Source organism: Adiantum capillus-veneris, chromosome 15 (assembly GCF_014529385.1).
Source record: "Adiantum capillus-veneris isolate H3 chromosome 15, ASM1452938v2, whole genome shotgun sequence".
Classification (NCBI taxonomy): Eukaryota; Viridiplantae; Streptophyta; class Polypodiopsida; order Polypodiales; family Pteridaceae; genus Adiantum; species Adiantum capillus-veneris.
Genome location: NC_140945.1, coordinates 111836710 through 111862806, shown reverse-complemented (window position 1 = coordinate 111862806; position 26097 = coordinate 111836710). Strand labels below are relative to the sequence as shown.

At 39.8% G+C, this 26097-nt stretch overlaps 1 long non-coding RNA gene across 1 annotated transcript; it reads right to left on the bottom strand.

Moving 5' to 3' along the window:
- Nucleotides 1-19164: 19164 nt before the first annotated feature.
- Nucleotides 19165-24513, bottom strand: LOC147441286 (uncharacterized). The gene is made up of 3 exons (XR_015184362.1): nt 21649-24513; nt 21136-21250; nt 19165-19466 (listed from the first exon to the last, which is right to left on the bottom strand). It is a non-coding gene; the product is annotated as an uncharacterized LOC147441286 (long non-coding RNA).
- Between the last annotated feature and the right edge of the window lie 1584 nt (nt 24514-26097).

Sequence of the window (26097 nt, the reverse complement as noted above, 5' to 3'; positions counted from 1 at the left end):
CCATCATTAGCTAAAGATTGAGCAAATTAGTGATAGTGAACTTGAAGGGTATTGAGTAGTAAAACTTCAAGGATTGGTTTCATTGCAACCTTTCTCTTCAATGTGTGCCTCTTCTTGTGCTTCTTCAATCATCTGTTGTCGTTTGAGCTTCTGTTCTTTTGTTGCATGCATTCTTTGCAAAAGATCATTAGACAATGGTAGGTGGTATTTTTGAATACAACATCCACTAATTTAGTTTTTCATGAACTCTCCATCTAAGGTAGCTAGTTTTACAGCCCCACTTGGCGACACATTCTCAATGATAAAAAAACCATGTCCTTTCTTCTTGAAGTTAGGGATGTGTTGTTTTAGGAGTAAACTAGTACCAAGTTTCCTTGTTTGAAGATGTTTGTTAACAAATTCGAGTCAAAGAACTTTTTTTTTTCATTTTTGCACACTAGCCTCTACTCATCTAGCCGCTCTAAGTCATCTAGTTTCTTTGAAAACTAGTGGCCCTTCCATTCCAATTTGTGTGCAACTCTAAGAGTGGGTAATAAAAATTCCATGGGTAGTATCACGTCTAGTCCATAGACCAAGTTGAAAGGAGTTCCATTCAAATCTATTTTGAATGACACTCTATAAGCCCACAAGGTTAAATGAAGATGCATTTCCCAGTCATTCCTTTCCGTTAACAATCCTAGTTAGCATCAAGCTGAGGATCTTGTTTGTATGTTAAGCTTGACCATTTTCTTGCGGATGATAGGGTGCCAATTTTGTATGGATCACCATAACTTGTTCAACAAGTGCTCTATCACCTCATTGAGAAAATGTGTTCCTCGATCACTTACCAGCTCAATAGGAAGTCCGTACCTCATGAATATGCACTCATGAAGGGATGTTGTAGTGGTTCTAGCAGCATTCTTTCTAGTGGATCTTGCATCAGCCCATTTGATTAAGTAATCAGTCGCCACAATAATATATTTCACATGAGTCTTACATGCTGGTGGTTGTATTGGGCCGACAAATTCTATACCCACTTAGAAAATATGCATGCTCCCATCATAGGTCGCAATGACATATTGTTAATTCTTATTGACATCTTTGATCGTTGACATGAATCACATCGTCGAACAAATTCACAGTGTTTTCCATCAAATGTCATCCATCAATATAGCTCTAGAGCTATAGTTTCATGAGAAAAATGACATCCTACCAGACTTGCATGTGCTTGTTCCAAGATAGGAAGGTATTCATGTTTATTGGCATATAATACAAGTTGTTGGTCCTTTCCTCGTTGATAGAGTTTTTGTACAATTATCACGTACTTGGTTGCTTCTATTTTGATTTCTCTTTGTCTTCTCTTACTCATATCTTTAGGGAATATCCTATTGGTTAGATACTCTACCAGATATCTACTCCATTATGGTGTCACAAAGATTTGGAATAACGTGACATGAGGTATGACAACCTTTTTGCTACAGTAAGAGAAATTGTTTACATATTCATGAATGTCTTTCCTCATTATAGGCCAATAGACCCCCAACCAAGTTAATCGTTGTAAGGTTTGGTCTTCAACAAAATGGAGTTCTACTATCGTTGTATGAGCTTGACTAAAATAGTTTGCATGTTTCTCGGGGCCAATGCACAACAATAGAATCCCATACTTGTTTCTTTGATATAGCCTTCCATCCAACAATTGATATAGAGGCGATTGCTCAATCAATCATGGTGTAATAGGAAGTGGTATCTATGAATCTACTTGATCTATGATCATCATAGATACAAGGTCCTCCGACCATCTAGGGACCATCTCCATGGAGAACAGATAAGCATCTAGTAAGTCATCATCTACCTCTTTTGGTGCATCCCCCAAAGTGATCCTTGAGAGGTGATTTCCTCTTTGGTGAGTTGTGCCCTTTTTTACTACCACTGTGAATTCAAATTTGAGTAGGATGATAAACCATCTTACTATTCTTTCTGTATTGCATGGCTTATTCATTAGATAGAGTGAGGCTTGGTGGTCTATGAAAAAAGAAAAACTTGTTAGCTAACAAGTAGTATTGAAATCTCTTAACTGCATACACCATTCCAAGGCCCTCCATTTCAATGGTGGTGTAGTTCTTTTTAACTGAGTTTAACTGTCTGCTAGCATAGGAGATAGGAAAGTCCATTGTCCCCTCACATGGCTGAGCTAATTTGCATCCAATAGAAAAATTTGAAGCATCGACATGCACATGGAAAACTTTGTTCCAGTCTGGAGTCTTCAATATTGGTGTTGATTTCAAGGCTTGTTTAAGCTTCTAGAATGACTCTTCACATTCATCCATCCATTCAAGCTGGGTAATAAGGCTATAAATGGGTTTTTCTTTGACTACATACATGTAGATGAATCTACGATAATAGAAAAAAGGCCCCATAAATGCTTGAACTTCCTTGATGTTGGTTGGTCTCGACATGGAGGTTCTTTCACCTTGGTCTTGTCTGGGTTTCCTAGTTTTTGTGCGTTGATCCATGTTTTTATGGCTAGATATCTCCTTGTTATTTTGTCCTTGACGCAATCTGATGCATCTATCAATGTCAAGAATTGAGTTTTTTTCTCCATCGCTGGTTTCAACTATTTTCTTTTCAGGTTATTTTTCCAATTTCTATGATACCTCTGTTGGCACCTATGATACTGATTTGGAAACTCAAAAAAACTTTTCTCTCCTCCCTTGACTAGAAGTCTTGCCCTTATGTGTTCTTTTTTAGAAGTCGTTTTTCCGTTGTGAGTGTCTCCTCCATCTCATTTGTGGCATCATTTGTGGCATCATAATAATGATTAGAGAAAATGTGTTGCTCCTCAATCTAGTCAATCATCAAGATCTGGATAGGAACTATGTCATAACCCTCCTCATCACAAAATATTGTGGGTGTGGATTTGTTAATGCATACATCCATGGTAGCTAGAATTTGAGTCCACACAGATGGTTCAAAGATTTTGGGTATGTATTCAACATCGTTGACCTCTTAGTCTAGTATCAAATCTTCTCTTCATAAAATACCAAACGCAAAAGCTCCGCACATCTATATTGGAGTGTCTTTATGTATCCATGATGGAAGTTTAGTTTTTATTGAGGTTTTCAAATCCAACTCCTGGATTGGTGTTCTAAAAACATCCTTGTAAGAACAATCCTTAAAATTTACTCGAGTAATTGATCCCACTTATTTCAAATAAAGATACTTGTTCCTCCAATCTTGGATCAATTGTATCTGTCTCATGAAAGTTCTTCCCATGATAATTGTGTAATCGGGTTTCTTTCCAAAACCTACAATGGCAAAAGTGTGCTGGTAGTCAGTTCCACAGAAGCTGCTTATCACATTTTTTTTAAAGTCCATTGGTTTTTCAATATGCCCGTCTGCCAATTAGAGTTTCATTCATGTTTGCCTAAGTGATGGTTTTTCCGGGGCCTCCCAAATAGCTTTTGTTGCTATGGCAATGTATGATCCACTGTACAAAACACCCATAGTCAATACATCATTGTACAGTATTGGAAGGGTTTTGTTTCCTTTGTTCCCCTCACAATAATTCCCAACTTTTTTCATGGGTATGGATTTGACAATTTTAGTCCGCACTTCCTTTTGTTGCAAGTCCATCAAGTTTTCTTGGGTTATCCCCTTTAATCCCATATTTTCCATGATAAATCGCAGATCCGTCCACAGATGTGGTCGTAACTTAAGCAACTCCCTCAATGTGATTGTGCCTTAAATAAGACTTGACATAATTGCCTGCAAGTTTACCACGCCCAAAGTTTGATTATGTGTATTCAATTTCATCATTTTACACACCAACAATTTTTCTTCATTTTCCTCAAGATATGAAGATAGCATCTGGAGCGTTCAAGCTTTTGATAAGCTTGACTGCTCAATTCCCTAGTCTCCATCCAAAGATTTTTTATCTAGTTCCATGGGTGGTTGATCTAGCCTTGCTTCTTTGATAGGAGCTGATTTCAGAGTTAGACTCTCGTCTTTTGCATTCATAACTTAGTCCCAGAGGTGGTTTGGTCAGTCTTCATTAACTAAAGGAACTCCATCCAACTCCTCCTCACTATTTGGAACTATTAGTTCAGGTACATCAGTGTCTACTATAGTTTTTCTCAAATCGTCATCATCTTGTGCTTTGTCTTTGTTCAGTTTGATTTCAATTTTCTATTGATTTTCCTATGATTTCCAACAAAGTTTTTTGTTTCTCTAACATGGACTGTGTGATTTGCACTGTCACTTTTGTATACTTCAAATTTAGCGGCTTCCATGTCCGGTGTTGGATAATTTTTCCATTTAGTTTCTAATGGATGACCCGCTTTCAATCCCACTTGGAAGGCTTCCAGTGCTACATAAATTGGTTCGTACATTTTGTCCACAAGTACAGAGCCTTCCGATCTTGGTTTGGTTTCTTTGATTTCCAAGGACAACGTCTATATCATCTGCTCTACGTTCTTTTGCAATTTCTCTTCAATATCCTTTTGTTGTTTCTGCCTAAGATCGTATCATATGCATCATCCTTTTTTGGATTCTTTTGATGGTTGGCTGACCCCACTTTCATTTTTTGCATATTCTTCCTATCTTGAGCCCTAGTAACTACCCTGAATTAGAACTGTGGGTCCCCTTTCAATGAGCTACTTGGCATAACTTGAACTATGTTTATGGTTGTCTTCCCTTTATTCGCTCGATTCCTAGGACAATCCTCTAAAAAATGTTCGCCCTTGCAACCACATCCTGCACAATAGAGATCTATTGATTTTATACTCTTATCTAGATCAAGAAAATCATTTATTCAATGGTCATTCACCCCGCAATTATGGAAATTCTTAATTTTTGGCTTAGGCATTGGTTTCATCATGGGTGTTCTAGCCCCTTGCGCAATGAAATAGACTAGTGTTACATCAGGTGGTGTCTGATAAGCTTGTTCCATTGTGACATGTGTTGATTGAGCGTATCACTTGCCCTCTACTCCCATTGTCATAGAGCTCGCCTCATTATATGGTATGATTGGTACTAGAGTCTCCTCATCCACTTGCTTTTCATACATCATGTACTTGACTGGTACATCATTGTTTCCTAGTAGTGGAAATTGTTGGTCTAATAAGGGTTGTGGCCTCTCCATCGCCATAGGTGGTTTTTGAACCGGTGCCATGTTTGGCAAATATCTATACATGGGTTGTCCCTATTATCTCATTGGCACGTGTTGGACTATTTTGTCATATTTGGGCTTATAATAGCACTTTTTCATTTCATGGTTCATCCATTTCCCTTTAATGGCACACCATTTCAATGGTTGGTGTTGTCATGTAGGTTGTCCTTGTGGTGGACCCTGCCCTGGCCCTCTCATAGGAATCCTTTGCATGTTATTCATCATGTCGCTCATGTGCATGTCCTCCATAGCATTAACGGGAGCTGCTATGATTTTTCCTAATTATTCTAGCACAATATATGTAGTTCGATCACTTTGTGCATCCTTGGAAGTGCTTTCTTCATTGTAAATCTGGCAATCGTCACTCAAGTCAATCACATCCAAGTTGCATGCTTCCCAAATGGTATGTTTTTTGCTATATAAAATGGCATGCAATTCCTTGTTAAGTAATATTTCTAGGAACAATAAGACAAGTTTCTCCTCGGTTGGAATTTCCAACTCGAGACAGCTATCGATATATTGTCTCATCTGACTCATACAATATCTCACGGTTTCTCCTTGTTTTTGTTTAAAGTTGTTGATTTGTGCCACGATACTATGCTTGATTCCCATTTTTGAGCAAGTGGCAACAAATCTCATAGACAAAGTTGGTAGACTGGTTATTGATCCTAGGAGGTATGGTATGGAACCAAGTCAACGCCTTGCCTTCTAAGGTTATCCCAAACCCCTCAAATTGCTTAAGGAATTCTGTTATATGTTCAGCTCTTAGAACACGTTTGAAGCTTGCTAAGTGGTCATAGAGATCCCTTGACCTGCTGTATTTTTTGGCCCACTTTTGGAAAATAGCTAGTCTACGATTATATTTTGCACTCGCTCGTCTGGCCAGTGTTCCCCCATTAACCCTCAAACCAATAACTTGGTTGGCGTGACTCATGTGGACCTCTTCTTATCCTTGTGTCACTCATTCTTCCCCAGTTAAATGTGGTTTTCGCTTCTCTACCCCCATTTCTATCATTGAGGTGACTGCCTCGAGTTGTACTTCCTTGTTTTGCTGATTAGACATGCTACCATAGGCTCTCTCATTTCTCCTCCAATTTTGCTCTATTTTAGGTATGGTCCACATAATAACTTCTCAGATTGAGTTTCGCTGGTATTTCAATCTCCCTTGAATTTATCATAGCAAAATTATTGCTATAACAATCCCTAAAGAGGTGGACTGGAAGTTCTGATAAACCTTTCTCTTTTACCTTGTACACAATTTTCAAGGGTGTCAATTCCCCTGGTTTGGCATCGGTAGTCTAGACCAAATCTATAACATTGTTGTCTTCCCAAAAATAGAATCTAAGTCTTGGGTTGTTAGTGGATATATGCTTTAGAGGTTTGGTGTCTATCAAGTTGTATACTTATACTCCAACACTAACGGTTCTTCTTTCGCAATCATGTTTGGAATCAGAGTGTCAGCTTCCAATCCCCATCTATCCATGCTGTAAGGATTTTGTCTTTTGTGGTATTGTACTATGTTTCGGTCCATGTATAAGGCATCTTGCTTATTTTCCCTAACCTCGTTTTCAAACTCAATAGTATGATTATATACCCTTACAACATATTCTTCATTAGGATCCAGATAAATTTGGACACTCGTACTTGTTAGTCTTAAAGAAGGTCAAAATATGCTTGAACTTGAGTGAGGTTCTGATCCCCGATTAGGTTGAAAAAGAAGATATCTCAGAACACTCGAGTCGGAGTAAGTATTTAACACCTCTTCTTCTATAGTCTCTGTAGATCTTCTTTGGTTTATTCTCCCTTTGATGGATGCCCTACTGAGATTTTCTCCCAAATTACTAAGATTCCATAGCACCCTACCGGATCTCAAGTTCATAAATGGACACAAGCAATTACAAAACATATACTTCAAACCTGGAAAGATGCTCTTCGGTTCAGACAAAGTGCTTCTAAGTCGTGCTTTGCCCCTTTCTACCAAGACGTGATTTCTTGCACACCATCACTTCAAGTCATTAAATCTCTGACAATTATAATCATCAACCACTTAATACACACTCAATAAGCCAAAATCTTGGGAATTTAGTGCAAATTATCTTAGGCGTGCCAAAGATAGCTACACCCCTTCTGTGAGAGATAATTTGGCTTTGACCACTTGAATGGAATTCTTATGGTCTACCAATGTTGTCCCTGGTGTCAAATCAAGAAAATCACTCTTCTGGTGAAACCTTTATCTTCGATGCGCCAAAGATAAATTTTTCCTATTTTAAGAATTTTTTGTCTGAAGTGATTTTCTTATGTTAGTGAATATAGTTTCAAGTCCCTCCATTGAGTCCCACAAGGTTTGATATGTATGTGAGTATTTTACCACCCTTTTTTGTCTTGTCTTGAAGGTTTTCAATTGTTTTGGTGTTTTCAACATTTACATAGCTCCAACGTGGTTCAAACTTGCTCAAGAGTTGTATATGTCAGTCAAAACTTTTGCAAAATTCACCCCTTGGTAGGAAATCTATCGTTGGTGCACCAAAGATAAATTTCTAAAGAAAATTGACTTGTTACAATTTTTATTTCACATATTGATTTTCCGAATGTTTTAAGGCTTCTCCATACTCTCGTTTCAATGTTTAGCCAAAAGCGATTTAACATTTTAAATGGCAATTTATCACCATATTTGGGCTCGACCCGGTTTTTTAGTGGTCCAAATGATACCCAAATCAATAGGGATGGTTTCAACAAGTTGTTCTTTCACCTTGCAAGTTTAGTTTTCCAAGTTCATCCCCAAAAGGCCCCTATCTATCTTTGGTGCGTCGAAAATGATCATGAATTTTTTTTGGTGTTTTTCACTTCACCTCAAACCAGATGCAGTCCTGACTGTTTCCTACTTACCCTACTCCTACTGAACATAAAAAAGAATATAGTACATGAAAAAATCAACTTTGAGTCTTAGATCTCTAATTATAACTGGGTGCTATCCTTGCCGGCTAACCACTAGTCTCAAGGATCCTTCATCCAACCCTATCTATCAAACTAATGCTACCGAGGTCCTCATTGAGTATCCCTACTCTCAAGCACCTTTCAACAATAATAAAGTCAAATAATGTTTAAATTTAGTCAAAACTAGAGGAAGTAATGGAAAATTTGGTGAATTCTTTAGAGCATGTCCTTAGGAAGCTATAGAGTGCTTCAAAGGTCGCAATCAACTGCCCAAAATAGGTGATTTATCTTTGGTGCAATTTTGCCAAGGCGTCAAAAATGGCTTTGGAGCACATGGGGATGATGATGATACTTTGCACATTCTAGGTATCAGGTTTTGTTGCATTTGGAGCACCGTAGCTACACAAATTCGTTGTATTAGGCTTGTGGTAAGAAGGTTAGCTTTTGGTGTTTGACACACACCTGAGACCTATCTAGGTGAGAGCACACTAGACTTGGATTTTTTGAGAGATTAGCTTTCTCTTGTAGCCTCCATGCACTAGTCGGGTCAGCTACATCCCACGGATTGACATTTTATGTCTGTGATTCTCGCTTTGTTGGCATCGATATGGTAAGGCTTGGCAGCCGACCGACATTTTGGCACCATTGCCAGGGACAAGGCAACCTAAACTAGCTTTAATGTGTGTACGGTGCGTAATGGATGAAAACAACTTGTAGACATGCACTACTAAAAACACAACTTCATCGCAAGAAACTTACATAGAAAGGAAGAGATTTCCCCTGAAACACATTGGTACGCTGAAAATTGCAATGCAACACCACACAAAGGAGACACAAAGAGATGAAACAGTAGAGAGCTTAGAGCACAACACATCAGTGTACGTTCACTTTCATCATCCAAAAACTTAGGTCAAAAGTTACAAAAATTGACTTGTATACCTTAGCCAAGGTTTAAGAAATGGATTCTAGCCAGCATCCACTAATCCAATTGGACATTTCTTCACCATCTAATGTAGTAAGCCTAATAGCCCCACTTGGAGATAGATATTTGATCACAAAGGATCCCATCCCTTGCTTTTTGAGTTTCTTGGCATGTTGTTTTAATGTATAAACTATGACATAATCACCTGTTTTAAATTATTTTGAGCAACATGCTTATCAAAAAACTCTTTCACCTTCTTTTATGAGCGTAGATAGAAGGTGTGGCTTTCAAGTGGAGCTCATCTACCTTTTCAGGGCCGTCTAGTCTTGAAGACATTTCATGGCCTGTCCATTCTAGTTGTTTAGCTACCCTTAGAGTTGGGATTAAAAAGTCCATGGGCAAGATATCGTTGAGACCAAACACCACATTATACGGTGTTGTTCCAATAGATGTCTTATAAGCTATCCTATAAGACCACAATGTAGAGTGCAACTTTTGATCCCAATCTGTCCTTGAATCAGATACTATTTTAGTCAATACAATGCATAAGGTTTTATTTGTAGCTTTAGCTTGTCCATTTATTTGTGGATGGTATGGAGCACACTTTTTGTGAATTACCATGAATTTATCTAAAAAAAATTCAATAGGTTCATTAATGGAATGTGTGCTACAATCACTGACAAGTTCTATTGGTAGACCATATCTAACAAAGATATTTTCATATAGAAATTTTGCATTGGTCCTTGCATTAGCTTTCTGTGTGGCTTGAGCTTCAGTCCATTTAGTGAGATAATCCATGGCAACAATGATATATTGGGTGTGAGTCCTATAAGCGGGAGGTGAAATTGGTCCTACAAAGTCTATACCCCACTTAGCGAATGCCTTGGATCCCATCATTGGCCTTAAAGGCATGTCATCCCTCTTTATTGGCACTTTGGGACGTTGGAAAGCATCACATCTTTTAACATATTCTTCAGTGTCCATATATATAATGTAGGCCACCATATTTCAGTGGTTAGGACAATTTTTGTTATATTATGCCCTGAGAAATGGCCTTTGCTTATTCCTCCATGTACTTGCTCTAAGATTGGCAAATATATACTTTTTGTTGCACATATCCTGAGCTGATTATCCTTTCCTCACTTATAGAGCTGATTTTCAATCAATGGGAAGTGTCGAGCCTCTATTCCTATGGCCCTTTGATGTGCTCTAGAGGTATTTTCAGGAAACGTTCTTGTTGTTAGATAGTCAATTATATATTGACTCCATTTTGGTGCAATTGTTACCTGAAACAGCGTTGCATGTTCTATTGGTGGTTTAGATCTACATGTAGCACAATTAGTAACATACTCATGAACATCAATGCATATATTTGGACAATAAACTCCTAATATTGTTTCAAGCACTGATATGTTTTTGTTTGTGAGCAATGAAATGCCAAGTCTTGAATATGTGCTTCTAAAAGATAGCAGTCATACTCTTCTGAAATTATGCATAATTGTAAAATGTTGTCTGAGCCTAAATGATACAAATGTCCGCCAATTAATTGAAAATTCTTGGATTGCCAAACCGTCTGTTGTGTAAATTCTTGCTCTGTTTATCGACCATAGGATAGTAAATTGACTATCTCTTGAGACCACTTAGGTACCATTTCAACATTGAAAAGATATGCATCAAGAATGTCATCGTCTACCCCTTTTGGAGCTTCTCCATTTGGAAATTTGGAAAGATGATATGTTCAAAGATGCATCTTCCCCTTTTTAACCACTATTGTAAAAATCAAACTCCAACAATATGATAAAGCATCATACAATTCTAATTTCGGTATTGCATGGTTTGTTTACAAGGTATAAAAGGGCTTGATTATCAATGAAAAACAAAAACTTGTTTGCAAGGAGATAATGCCAAAAAACTTTAACAACATATATCATCCCTAGCCCTTCTCTCTTAGTGGTAGTGTAGTTCACTGTTAAGCTGTTTGCTTGCATAACAGACTGGGAAATCCATATTTCCTTCTCCTGGATGAGCCAAGATGCATCCTATAGAAAATGCCACAGCATCAATATGAACATCAAAGATCTTTTCCCAACTCGGTGCTTTTAATACTGGAGAGAATATGAGTGCTCTCTTTAACTTTTTTAAAGACTCCTCACACTCATCCGTCCATACAAAGACTACTATAAGTCTATACAAGGGCTGAGCAATGACTACATACAATGTGTATAAACCTCATGTAATAACCACAATGTCCCATAAAGGATTGTATCTGCTTTGAATTGTTTGGTCTAGGCATTTCTACAATCACTTTAATCTTATCCAAATTTGTAGATATGCCGTTCTTTGAGAGGATTTGTCCCAGGATCTACCTTGTCTAACCATGAATACACACTTTTCTAGGTTAAGGCAGATCATATACGCATTACCCTATACGTATTGCACTTCTCAAATAATTTTTTGAGGTGTTTCATATGTTCATCTCTCAAGAGAGAGTGTATGCATAGATCATCCATATAAATTTCCAAGAATATCCTCAAGTATTCTTTAAAAGCATGTGCCATTAATCTCAGGGATGTTGGGGCATTAGTCAATCCAAACAGCATGACTCTATACGCATATATATCCCACTCTATGGAAAATTCCATCCTATATTGATCTTCAAGCGTGATTGAAGTTGGTTGTATCTAGAGAATCCATCTAAGAAGGAATATGCCCGCTTGCTTGCCACTCATAGTAGAACATGGTCAATGATAGGTTGGGGATAAAATTGTTCCTTATTGTGGATGCATTAACCTTCTTTAAATTGACACACACTCAGAGTTTACCATTTTTCTTAGGCACTACCACAGTTAGAGATACCTAGTCGGTGTGTTCTATCTTGTAGATGAATTTAGCTTCCTTCACTTTATCAATATCCTCCTTGATGCGCTTAGCAAACGTATCATTATACGTGTAGAGTCTCTGTTCGCTAGGCTTTTCATATCTTTTAATGGGATTGTGTGTTGGCATATTGTTGGATCTACTCCTTTCTCGGGGGGGCCACTTAATGATTATGTGACTATCACGTGAGTGCAGGAGAAGGGGTTTTTTATTTTTATTTTTTCTCACATTTTCACATAGATAAGGGTACCATGAAATGAAATTGGGACAAAAATTTACAGATTGAATAGGAAAAGGAAGTATTTTATTTATAAAAAAATTCACAAATAAGGAGTTTTAAAAATATTCCTTGAACGCACCTGATATACACAATTTATACATAGTGATGACCAAGCAAACACGCCCTTGTACTTCATGAGAAGACTTATGAGCTTCTCTTCTTCTTCCAGACACAGATCAGTTGCTATATAGACCAGCTTAGACTCTTCTCCTAGTTTTGCCAAGTCTATCTTCTTTGCATCCTCTGGCCCATCATATGACTCCTTGTCCTTTCTCTCTTGTATGGGATGTGTTATCACTACCTTCTGTCTCAGACAGTTAATTTTTTGTAGTGGGAAGGCACGCTCGTCTTGCTGTCATTTTTTTCATCCTCTTTCTCACCACTCTCTATTTCTGATGTCCACACTTCACTCTGAGTTTTCTTAAGCTCTCTGTATTTCTCCTTTTTCTCAACTCTGGTCCACTTAATTTCTCCAAACTTGTCTAGTCCTAGTTCTTTTGTTTTCTTGGGGTTTTTTTCAGTTTCAAAATTTTGAGTTTGTTTTCTTGGGTTTCTTATGATGTCTCGTGTCTTTGGATCCCGAGCTCTAGAGAATATTCCTAAAATTTTGTCTTTAACACAATCTTTAGCTTTTACAAACATCAAAAATTGTGGTTTGCCTCTTATTCTAGGCATCAGATTCTCTCTAGCCCTATGCTCAACTCTCTTTTCCTTACAGCATTATTGACGTGTAGGTTGTTGATTTGAAAAGTCATAGAACTTGTCATCCACTATTGTTTCCTCTTGTTCACTTGAGTTGTCAGAGCATTCATTATCTACGTCATCATCTCACTCAAGATGCTCTAGAGAAGATCTTACAGATCCTCTATTCCCCCAATATGAGTTTTGGCTCTTCGGGTTGATAATATGTTGAACTAACCATATATCCACTTAGGTCTTTGTCATATGTGGTCATAGGCACTAAGGCTTGTTCCTCCGGTTCTTCTACAGTGGGTGCATACCTAATTCCTACTGGTATTGCTCCTAGAAGAAGCGGTTGTTGCCCCAAAATTGGTTGTGGCCATTCAACCCCTACTGGCCCTGGTAAATTTCCTACTGTATACCTAGGAATTGGTGGTACTTGAGGAGGTTCTACTTGGGCTAGTGGGGCATACTATCTCTCTGTCACATATCTCTTGTTGTAGTAACACTCTTTCATCACATGATTCATCCATTTTTGTTCAATGGCACACCACTTTGGTTGCCTAGCCCGTGGCTTAGCAACCTAAGCCACGGGCTTAGCAAATGGGTTTAGCCCGTGGCTTAGCAAATGGGCTTATCCTTTTGAGAACTTCTTTAATAATTTTCTCTTGGCTTACAACTCCCTCACTCTTTTGTGCTAATTTTTTGGGCTTAGTTCCACTATGTTGTGATGACGAATCATCATCTAAGTCTCTATATTCACCTTCCTTGTAAACAACACAATTGTCTACTAGGTATAGGGCTTGTTTGGTCAACTCGTTTAGAGCTGAGCTCTTTTTCATATGGAGATCCTTTTGAAGGTCCGCATTCCTCAATCCTTGGATAAAACTGAGAATTAGCCTTGACTAGGTTGACAATTCTTCTACTGCCACTTTTCTAACTGATTCCCCCTCTTTTAGCTTGATCTTATGGATTTGCAAGACCGTATTGTGAGCTATCCCTCTTTGAGAGAATTCCTCCATAAATTCATTAAATTCCTCTTCTATGGTCTCAAAATCCCTTCTCTCGTCTAAATCAAAGCAACTCTAAGGTGCGTCCAAATCCTACAAACTCCATGGAAAAGTCTAGGACTTCCTTAGCTCTAATGACACACAAAAATGCTTCCACGTGATCCCTATTTTTGGAATATTTATTTGTTAACCCATTTTTGGACTTGAGACGATCTGATCCTACAGTGATCCCTCAATCTAAACATAGGATCCCCCATTCCTCCTCTATGAGATCTCTCTGGCCTAGGATATGGTACATGTTCCTCACCTAGGGTGCTCTTAATCCACAATTCTTGATTGGTCTAGCAAGTGGTCGTTCCTTTGCTTGTTCTTGTTCTCCTTCTCAATGTGGTGCATTAGTCCTGGCCGGATTTGATGTTCTTGTTCTACTCTCATCTTGGTATTGCTGATGGAGTGGTGGTATTGGTGGTGCTTCTAGCCCTGACATGGCTTGATATCCACCCCCTTTTGTGTTCAGTTTTGGTGTTGCAAACTACTCGAGCCATGCTTGAAATGATAGCGGTGAGGTTTGTGAGTTATGAGGGTTGGACAATGGCTATCTATTTGATTATGATGTGGTACTGTAATCATCTGAGAAGGGATTTGTAGATTTTATAGGGGTTTCTATGGGCTTTTGCTTCTCTATAGAAGCCTGTGCCAACAGTTTTGGCGTTATTACTCTCCCTACATCTTTTGGGATAATTGGGTTGTATTCTCCTTCGTACTTATTGACAAAAATGATATGGGTTCTAGTTGCAGAATCATATGAAAAAATGCACAAGACTTTGTCTTTGCTTAGTTCATTCACATGGGGTTCCATGCAATGGTAGTACTAAGAGATGACTCTCCCATACTCGTGCTTGTAAATCCCAATATTTTTTTGAATTGTAGCCACTCTCACTACTCTCTTGTCATGAATGTAGAAGGCTCCAAGAAGATTGAGTTTAGGAGGCAATCCTTGGATCTCCATAACCATCTTCCCTTTTGCTACATTGTCTCCGTAGCGATTGTAAACTTTTAGGTCTTTGACAATGAGATAGTGGTTTCTCTCTTCATCGTAAAACCTATCACCATCGAGTCACCATCATTGTTTACTAGAATTACTACTAATCCTCTAGCTAGTCGTTCTTCAATACAGATGCATTCACGTCCTCAAACATCCGTCTACACTAGGTCTCCATGGGCATTTGTTCCCTTTAGGAAGATTATTGTATATTTTGGTGTGTTCAAGGGTTTTTGGGGTATCACTGGCCTCTTCTATGATTGGTGCTAACGGATCTATCCTTGCTTGCTTCACACTCTCTTCTGTCGACACTAAGCTACCTAATCTCCTACCACTCTCCGGTATCTTTGAAGGCATTTACTGGATCTTGAGTTCATCAAATCTTTCACACAAGTAACTATCCACCCAAACCTCTTACCTTAGAAGTCTGCTTGTAGCTACCCTTTTCTCTAACTTGCTTTCAAATTGCTTTCCCAACTTGTAAAGTATTTTGCACTCCAAAATGATCACCAACTTACAGGATCCTTGGTTCTGGCTATCTATACAAAACTTTCAGCTCTGCAATTCTTTGTCAAAATAGTGATTCTCACTTCAGTACTCTATATTGTTGATTGGTATAACTAGAGGGTTAATCCCAACCAAACAACTGTATATAAGGACTTGATTCCCTATGTGAGTTCTATGCAGTGATCTGAAAAGATAAATGGGATCTTAGGGTCACAAGGAAGGCTCTTGGCTGGTTAAAACCTTTGTCTGGCTCCTAGGGGCGTCCACTAGGAAATATGTAAGATAGCACGTGCTAACAAAATAATGGATTTATAATTAGGTACATTTACAAAAAAATGTACTTACATAAAGGAACTTTTAATTGAGAAAGTGAAAATTTTCATACATAAGGGCTAGCTTTTTTACAAAAATACATACATAAGGGGTATATATAATACTAAAAAATATACAGGTAAGGCATTAGGAGAACTTTGGACTCACTTTTGGGCCCTATAAGAAGTTCCATATCATCTTAGAGAGAGAAAATGAAAATGTTAGATAATATATTTTAGGTGACACTTTTTTGCACCAACAAACAACCAAATGACATTCATTGTTTGGTAGCCGTCGTCTTCTTTACATGCCCTTCTTTCTCTTGTCAGGAATCAAATAACCGTATGACTAATGATATGAGGTGGATGGGGATGCCACCGGTAACAACAGACGCAAATCTTTGGAGGTCGCTAAGAGCACAATCGCGAGAGGTGGCTGAGAGCAAGATCACAAAAAGGCAAAGGCAAGGGCGATGGCAACGTGGCAGTAACAGACTCAAAGCTTTGGAGGTCACTGAGAGCAAGATCAAGAGAGGTGACTGAGAGAAAGATCGCAAAAAAGGCAAGGCCGATCTCTTTCTCCTATTTGGAGATGGTGATGCAGACACCTAACTCCAAAAGGACATGTGGGTTGGCCATCACACAAGGAGAACTAGTGTAAACGCAATAAACGAACTCATATTCTCATGCAGTATGGTCCACCACCAAACTTCACAAAAATAGAAACGATTCTCATTAAGGAGGCGCATGGTCCAAAGTTTAGAGGTAGTTAACCCCGCCTTTGAGCGTCAGCCTGCTCCTGGCTTGCATTTTAACTCTACCCCCGTCCCAGATGAGCCTTCGTGCAGTGTGAAAACAGTAAAAGGACAAGTACTCTCGCCCACTTGCCGCGTCCTCTTCTACCTCAATTGTCAACGTAGATCTATCTCTACATAATGCTCAGATATCCTATCACTCTTTTCTGTAGTTCAAATTTGAAAGGTCAATACCAAGTTAATAGGGGAGGTAGAACTGTATTTCAGGCTCTAATTTGCTTGGTACTGACCATATTCCTTGCTGTTGTGTTTCTTTTTTTGCTATTTGTAGATCTTTTATTCTTTTTTGTAGTTCAAATTTTCAAGGTCAGTGCCAAGAGAATAGGGGCATCATTACTGTATTTAATGCTCTGGTGCTCTTGATACTGACCATAATATTTGTAGTTGTGTTTGACGCGTGGATCCCTTATGTGAAGGTAAAATTTGCTCACATAATGTGTTTGTTTCTTTGTTATGATGTTTGTAGAGATGGCTTGTGGAAATGCCACACCTAGAAGGGCAACAGGTGAGTCCTTGCATGGTCAAGCAAGAAGACACTGATACGAGGTGCACAGATGCATCCTACAGGAGCTGCGAAGGATAAAAAGGCACATGCAACCAGCCATTCCAAGGCTTCCCTTTCAACGAGTGGTGTGAGAGATATGCAAGAATTGGAGAGTGGGCATGCGATGGGCCAGCATTGCTCTTCTCTGCCTGCAAGAGATTGCAGAGGATTACCTCGTCAAATTTTTCAGTGATGGCTACATCGTGGTGGCCCATATGCATTGTGTCACGATTATGCCCATGAATTTTAACACCCTCCACAGGTTTCATTTTTCCTATGATGGGCTTCTTTAGCGAGTGTCTAGGACAACAAGACAATGGATATTCTTAACATCCCCCCCCCCCCCCCCCCCTCCATCCTCATGCACGATAGGCAGAGCCTTCAAGGGTTGAGAGCAACAGACGCACAAGATCATGGGTCAAGAGGGAGGAGCCTGAACACGCCATAGAGGAGCCTGCATAGGTAGAGAAAGAGCCCAAGCCCGCACAGATAGAGACAAAGACCACCAAGAAGGAGCAACCCGGTTTAGAGCCTGCAAAATGAGAGAGGAACCCGTAGAGGTAGAGCCAGACCCCACCAAGGAGGAAAGAGAGGATCCCACAACCTTTTAGCCAGAGTCCACCAGGGAGAAGCCCACCAATTCAGACTTTGAGCCGATAAGAGAAGAGCCCGATGAGGTAGGGTGAAAGTCTACTCAAGAGAAGCAACAAGCAAGTACCTCTTCGCAAGGGCCAACCAACATAGAGCAACAACAAGCTAGCGAAGAGCAAGAACATGTGCAAGAAGACTGGCATATTGTAGAGTAGATCAATGAAGAAAACAAAGAGGAACTACAAATTCTTGTCAAATCAACACCTCTTTGAGCACATATTCCTCTTCCCGAACAATCATAGGCAACCTCCATTATCAACCTCGATCGACAAGATTTTCTCTAAAGTTGATAGATTTTTTTACATCGCCTATGCTTCATAATAATGGAAAGTCATTTTTGACGTTGCTGGGCTGGTTCAGCAGAGTAAACTAGGATCTAGCGTGATTTTTGGTCATTGTCTACAATCAAAGCTGAGCTTTGTGTCGGTATGCAAAGCTAGGTTGGATTTAAGGTCTTGCTATTTCTCATCACTGATAGTTTTGATGTTTTCTTTTTGTGTAGTGAACATTGGAGTCTAGTGTTATTCGACATGAAGCAAAGGTCGTCTACTACAGAAACTCCGGTCAAAGCAGGGGATTCTATGGGCGTGTAAAGTTGTAAGGATTATCTTTATGCTTTTGCATGTAGTGTTTGTTTCTAATGCCCTACTGAGCAAGTGCTTATGTATGTAGTTCCACAAGAAAATTTATTTGTTGTGTGGAGCACATTTTGTTAGAACATGATCTAATGCTGCCACTGAGCATCAATGGATCAGTGTGCCCACTCAGAGTGATAATTTTAGCTGTGGCTTGAGGACGTGTATGAATTCTATGCTCCTTCTAAGACAAACTTTGGATGTACCAAACATAAGTACGCATGTTGTTTAAGTGCTTGTATCGCTGCAATGAATTTATGAAAAGAAAATACTTCTTTACTTACTTTCTTATTATCACACATCTACAGGACCTTGAATTACATAACTACAGCCCCTATGATGTGCACAAATTTTTTGTAATGGCCATTCAACATATTATAATTTCGGTGCATAGTCGATCAAGAGAGGAAAGCGCACGAGCTAAGGAGTTTGAACAATCCCGCATTGAAGCAGTCACTCAGAGGTACTAGTAGACGCAAGAGGAGGTTCAAGAAATGCAAGAAGCAATCAATCAATATTATGCGGGCTCCACAGAAGTAGAGGATTAGGTTACACATCAACGTCAAGAGAGAGAACAAAGTGAAACTTAACGAGTTCAAGATGCATAAGAAGCCATGTATGAAGGCCAGACATTCGAGAGACGTGGAAGGGCACCTGAGACGAGTGTCCCCCGAGGGAGAAGGAGCAACAACCGGAAGAGAGGACAAGGCAGTAGTGGTAGCAACAAGGTTATGGGGCAACGAGCGGTGGTAGCAAAAACCGAGGCAGGGGGCAAGGGAGCAGTGGTAGCAACACGAGCAAGAGGCAGTAATCATCACCCCTTTGTATAAATTTTGAATAAAAAATTACAATGTATAAAGCTTTGAGACAATGGAAAGTTTGTGATTTTGAGACAATGTATAAAGCTTTGAGACAATGGAAAGTTTGTGATTTTGAGACAATGTATGAACGACAGAAAATGTCTTTGTATTAATCATTTTGGGGTGTACATCTTGGGTGCACTCATTGCGTGCACAGGGTTTGTGACCTAGCCTCCGGTTGAAGCAATCGAGTGAAGTGTATTTAAGAAGGACTCCTTGCACAATGTTGTTTTCTCCTTACGTCTTGGAATCTAAGGAAAACGAAGTGTTAGTATCTATAAATTTAAGGCATTGAAGACAAGTGAAATTTTTCCATTTAGTTAGTAACTTTCTATTGTTGAGACTGAATGCATACACTTGTGGTAGCAGTGGTAGGTCTTCATGTGTAAGATCTACCCTAAGTTGTGCAAGAGTTGTACTTGACATTGTGTCCATCACAATAAGTAGGCTTTCTCGAAAGTAGATCTCTATTGCTAAAGGTTTGTTCTCAGAGTTAGACTCTATATCTTGGTTGAGTGGAATAAGCTACCCGCTAAGAAGATGATATCTAAAATAGTAAAATGATGCTGTGAAATTTTGAGAGCTTACAATGTACTTGCAAATTATGGACTTCTTTTGCAAAATAAAGATTTTTCCCTCGTACTGTTTCCTATCCCAATTATCATCTAAAAAGTCCAAACAACTCTCAGACTTGCAAAGGAACATTGTTGTGGTAGTTCTTATTTTCTCATCGAAAGGTCCTCCACCACACAAGCAACTCACATTAGCTTTCAAATCTCAATTTCAACACTTTTTGTGCTAGATATGATCAATTCAAGCATCCACTTTGCCTTGATCCGTCACTTTTGCCTTTGCAAGCCCAAAAATGCTCCAAATTCAATGAAGTTTTTCCGATTTTCTTCTTAAATGCTCCCTAAAGCTCAAACAAAGCAATTTTCTAAATTTCACTCTACAATTTCTCGCCTTTTGTGTTCCAAGTACCAAATGTAGATACCCTCTAAAGCTCAAACAAAGCAATTTTCTAAATTTCACTCTATAATTTCCCGCCTTTTGTGTTCCAAGTACCAAATGTTGGTCAAAGCTCTAGTCTCAAGGTGTATTTAGGGTAAAACACCCCTTATGAACACTCTAGTGTAGTCATTGCCTTCTGATAGCCCTCAAGACATCAACATGTATGATGTCGAGAGTTGAAGAATTGTAAATTCTCTTAGCAGATCTCTTGCATATGCTTTCTTATATACTCATCATCATTCAGTCATGCACAAATATCCCCAAAGATTGTTTATTGCATTTTTACCCTAAAAATCAACCTTCTCTGGGACTCGAAGGGTTCACAGTTCAGTACCCCCTATATAATGTGCGCTTGTGGGGTATTTAAAAAATCCCTCTTAAAATTGACCCCTTATTTTAGGAAAATTTTCCAAAATTGAATATAAAAACCCCTTATTTTAATGTATCTCTGTTAAATTGCCTAAATCTTTTTTATTTTAAAACCCCTCCTATCGAACTCATGTTATACATTTACATGATTACATAGTGCACCCCCCGAGATCTGGGATCTTAAATGCAAACAAGCACACAAGCAAATAACTATGTGATCAATAGATCATAGTTAGCATGTCCTTCCTAAAACTACTTCTACACATCAAATGGGGTGTTGCATTTATGATTAGAAAAACGCTTCACTACCTCACACGGACTAGATAACATTTTTATCACCTCATAAATCACTCACACACCATCAACACTAAAATACAACTCATACTACCTACGATGGAAAATCCAAGCTAGTCATACGCTCCCTAACACCTCTCTAAGCCCTCATGACTCCAACTCCCAAATCTTACTTAAAATAAGATAAAAAGATTATGGCAAACCAGAGTGACTTCTACCTTATAGGACTAGTTTAAGGTCACTTACCTAGGGCTCTCGTCCCCGACAACGGTGCCAATGTTGGCGTATATGCCAGGAGCAGGCACTAGCATAGCGAAAACTAGACCAACATACCAAATGTCGGTCAAGGACTTAGCTCGACCTGCAGGCGCATGGAAACAAGTAGATGGTTGTCAAACACCTACTCAACCTTCTAATGACAATACACTACTCGAGAAAATAAAACCCATACATCTTATGTACTTGTGACTGCAACAAAACCTTATGACGCTCATGCTATCAAAATCAAGATCAATTTTCCTTGAATCGCCTCAAAAATCATAGGGTATCCTCTACTTACCAAGGGTCACTACCCTATGTACTCTGACTTTATATCCCACCCATAAGTTATAACAACTTGGTGCATCAAATATGTATGAAGGCATGCAGTCTATTACAAGTCACTGATTCTGAACCTACATGATCCTAATGTGTAGCTCTTCTATCCACAATCCTACTGATATGAAGAAATCTCAAAACACAGTTTGCAAGATAACTCACCTAGAAGATCGTGGAAGCTCGCCTCACGTCAAAACCAAAAACTTGCAAGCTTGGTGTTGGTGAGTAGCCCTCACTGTTGCTAACGCATTGGTGGTGTCGCCTTTGCAATGGGTGCTCCGTAGCACGTGCCAAGAAGAGATAAGATCTCTCTCTCTCTCTCTCTCTCTCTCTCTCTCTCTCTCTCTCTCTCTCTCTCTCTCTCTCTCTCTCAGTCACACAGTCACAACACACAATAGACGCAAAAGATTGATTAATTAGAAGTCCCCTTCAGGGTTACAAAACTTCGGCTTTTATGCCACACTATTGAGAGGTACATTCTCACCAAAAATAATCTCTCGTCTACTACAATAGGTTATGCTTATCCATCAAAATTAAATATTACAAAAATGGATGTTTCGTTTCAGTGTTCCTCCAGTCAACAACAAGCTGACAAATTGTCGAAGTTTCCCCATCGCACGCAGCCATCCCCATTGTACCAAATAATCAGGGACCTATGCATAGCAAAATATAGAGATTCCTCCTCTACATGCGCCCCTGCATCCCCTTTCCCCGGCCCATGCAACTCCTCCTCCACACATCTTTCCCCAAAAACCCTACCTGCTCTGCAAGGCACGCATTATTGTTTCAAGCATGTGAAGGGAGATACAAGCTGCAAAGAGAGAGCCTTTGGCTCCAGCTTGTCAAGCCACAAACAACCCGTGGTAGGCAATGGTGCAACACACAGAGCGTGCGAGAGGACAAAGTGGGAGACATTCTTAAAAATATCTGAGAAAGATGTGCAAAGAGAGAGAGAGAGAGAGAAGAGAATAAACATTCTCAAAAATATCTAAGAGAGAGACTAGAGAGAGAGAGAGAGAGAGAGAGAGAAAGAGAGAAGAGAAATCACCTTTTGCTTTCATGCAAGCATGGAATCTTTGATAGAATATTCCATCTAATAAACCCTTTTGAAAATTTTACCCCATCTGCTGCATGGGATTGCCAAATTGGGTGACAAGCTCCATCAACGTAAGGATTTCGTTGAAAGTCACTTGTCAAGGTGTTTGATAGGCTCAAGAGAAGACTTTTGCTAACAAGAAAAGATACAAAATCACTTTTAAAGAGGGGGATTAATCTTTTTGGCGCGTGTTAAGAGTATTTGAAGTTTGAAGGATACCAGTTTCATATATAGTTTCACCTTAGCATTGTAAACCATTCTTTGCTTGATATTGTAAAAAAGGTAGCTCAAGAAGCTTAGGAGCTCTATCAGGGGCCAAAAAGCTGACAAGTGAGAGATATGTAGGACAATCGTCTTGGGTTGGCTTGTGGAGGGAATAGATCATTGTATGGGAAAGAATGAAATTCGAGAGACATGTATACAACACAGAAAAGAGTGGTTCATAGTAGGCTCACAAGATTGAGATGGGCATGGAGTGAAGCTTGGACGTCTCAATTACAAATAATATAGATCCCCTTGTCGATAGCCCTAATGGTGGGGCCCTTGATAATGTTCAAAATGGGTGAATGGCAAGCTCCATCAAGTTAAGGATTCTTTGTAAGATTGTTTTTATATGTTGAAGTCACTGGTCAAGAAAAGTGTGGTCCACATTAGATTGAGAGGTATGGAGTAACGTCTCACTTCCAAATAGTATAAAGCGACGATGCCTAACAGCAAGCAAGGCAATATAATGTGAGAATGTCCGCTTAAAATAAACGCACACAATGCATGGCAGGAGCAAATCCCACATGCGGGGTGGCCGGGCGGTGGCGCAGCCTATGAAGTGAGGGAGGGCGCAGCCAGTTAGGGTCAGCCGTGGGTTGGATGGGTCCTAGGCTGCCACAAGCCCCTCGGTCGGGCCACGGATCTGTAGTATGCCGTGCGCATGAGGGAAGACCTCATCGCGGGAAGACAGTGCGGGCGTGCGTGTGGGGAGTTGGGGACATGGGGGTGCCCCACCGCCGCCCCTCGAGACCACCACAACAAAGAAGAGCGCAGCTGAGCTGAAACGCCTAAACCTAACGAAATGAAATGAAAGGTGGGGGAAGTACTGGACCGCACCACCGCTCCTCGGCGGCTTCGTACCCACCCATCCCACGGTTTTGCTCGTCCCCCTCTCTCTCTCTCTCTCTCTCTCTCTCCATCACCCATGTATGTATCACGATGGGGTGGTTGTCAGCAAATAGTCTAGTCCTTTGTTGATCCAAGGCTCATGCGCCCGCACGCACACACACACACACACACAGAGGAGGAGGAGAAGACAAAAAAGAGAGGACTTTTGTGCTCTAAATACTCACATCAACATTGAGATATGCAAAGATCTCGCAGCACAAAACCCATGTTATTGATGCATGCCACTATGCATCACCAGAGGCCATTGCAAACTTATGCATGTCCTACATGCTACATGACGGCCTGAACAACACATGCCCACATCCTTAGAAGAGTGGCTTACATGCACACCAAAGCTAGTGTTAATGTCTTGTAGACAATCAAAAACTCTGACATGTGTGTGTTTGAAGCCAATGAGGTATCCTTGTTTTACTATTCAAGCAATAAGCAGCTGTCAATAAGAAAAAAAATTGTAACAGAACTTACCCTTTCAGGAGCAAGCCACATCACTGGCATAGCACCAAGATCATGGGTGAAAACATCAATAATTTAGTCATAACCGTTCAAGTAAGCTCAAATGCATGCTACATCAAAATTGCATTGTGATTCCATGATTTGGAAAACTTTACTTTCTTCTTTGCAAATAAAACTTAGAAAATCAAATAAATCTCCAAGTCCTCAACACCCACAAAATCTCCCAGAACTAGCTTTCAAAAGATTTCAAAGATGTCAGAACCCCTGTATATAGGGTTTTCAACCAAATCAAACACTAAGCCCCAAAAAATGGGCACCCCTTTAGCCATGGCTTATGCAACGTGATGAGGGGAAAGAAGAGGATGCACTGCTCATGCTCTCTGTGTGCAAAGACCTCACAAAATTGTTCTTCTCTCATCCTCCACACCTTTTTTGCATGCTCATGAAAATTGGCTCTTTTCCCCTTCTTTTGAAAAATCAACTCCAAGATGGACCCTTATCATAGAATCCAACCTGTTGTGATACCATTGTAAAACCTAGGGAGTACTATCATGTTATTCCCCCTCCCCGATTCTTTCTTTAGGAGAACCCTATACTTAAGATGCTAGTTGTCCTTGCCTAAGACCCTATCTCACCCACAAGGGAATAATACTTTTGTTTTAGCGGTCAAATGCTTGGCAACCACCAAGAATACGACATATTTATTTTTTTACCTTATATTAATCTACGGAATGGACACATGACATCCCAACCTATACTATTGTTGATGGTCCTTTGGAGTCATACCTATCCCTTATCTCCTAGTTGTTGCCTTTTAAGCACTTTGTACCAATTGGATAGGGTGGCCCTTGCTTTGTCCTTGTAAGTACATCTCCTCATGCCTCAACTATTCCTTGGCATCAAAGACCTTTGTTATTACCTCCCAATCACAAGAGTGTGTCCTTTTTTTATAGTAAAGTTGTATGCTCTCTCGTGCTACAAGCTTTGGGAAAAAAGAGGTCCCCTGGTTGGGATGGGTTGACTATTGAGCTCTTCAAGGAATTTTGGGATGGTCTTAAGTCTCCAATCATGAGAATGACTAACCAAGACCTGGTCGATGGAGTCATGGACTTCAACATTAAAAGAGGACTCATTAAGCCTATCCCCAAACAATTCTGCTGCTCCCAGCTAAAGCATTGGTTCCACATAACGATGATGTCAGTAGCCTATAAAATTATCACCAAAATTGTAGCCTGCAAGCTCTCCCCCCTCCTCGACAAAGTCCTCACTCCCTGCCAACATGGATTTATCAAGGGAAGGTCAATTTATGATAGCATCATATTCAATGGTCGGCACTGAATATGATGCTTTCACTAACCAAGAGTGTATCCTATTGCAGTTAGATCTTGATAAAGACTATGAGAGGATAACATGGTCATTCATGGAAGATGTCATGAAGTCATTAGGCTTTGGGCCGTGGATGTGCCGCCTAGTCAGCACCCTTGGTGTTGGTAGCCAACCGGAACTCCTGTTCAATGAGAGAATTATGGGTACTTTCAAGGTCAAAAGATCCATAAAATAGGGCTTCCTACTTGCCCCTCTAATGTTCGCCATTGGATCCCATCCTCTGGTAACATTACTCAAAGATAGTGCTGCTAAAGGGGAGATTCAAGGGTTGGCTCTACCTAACAACGATTGACATTTGGCAAAGATTTTTGTGGATGACTCCCTGCTTTTCCTTAGCTTGGAAAACGTGCAAATGTATGCCTTAGCCTCATGGTGGAAGTGTAGTATCAAAAATTCAAGATTGATCTCTCTCTCCAAGAATGACTCGGAGGTCAGAAGGATGTTTCCAACCTCAAAGAGCCAAGGGGACCAGTGACTAACTTGACTGCTCTCCCTTTTCCAAG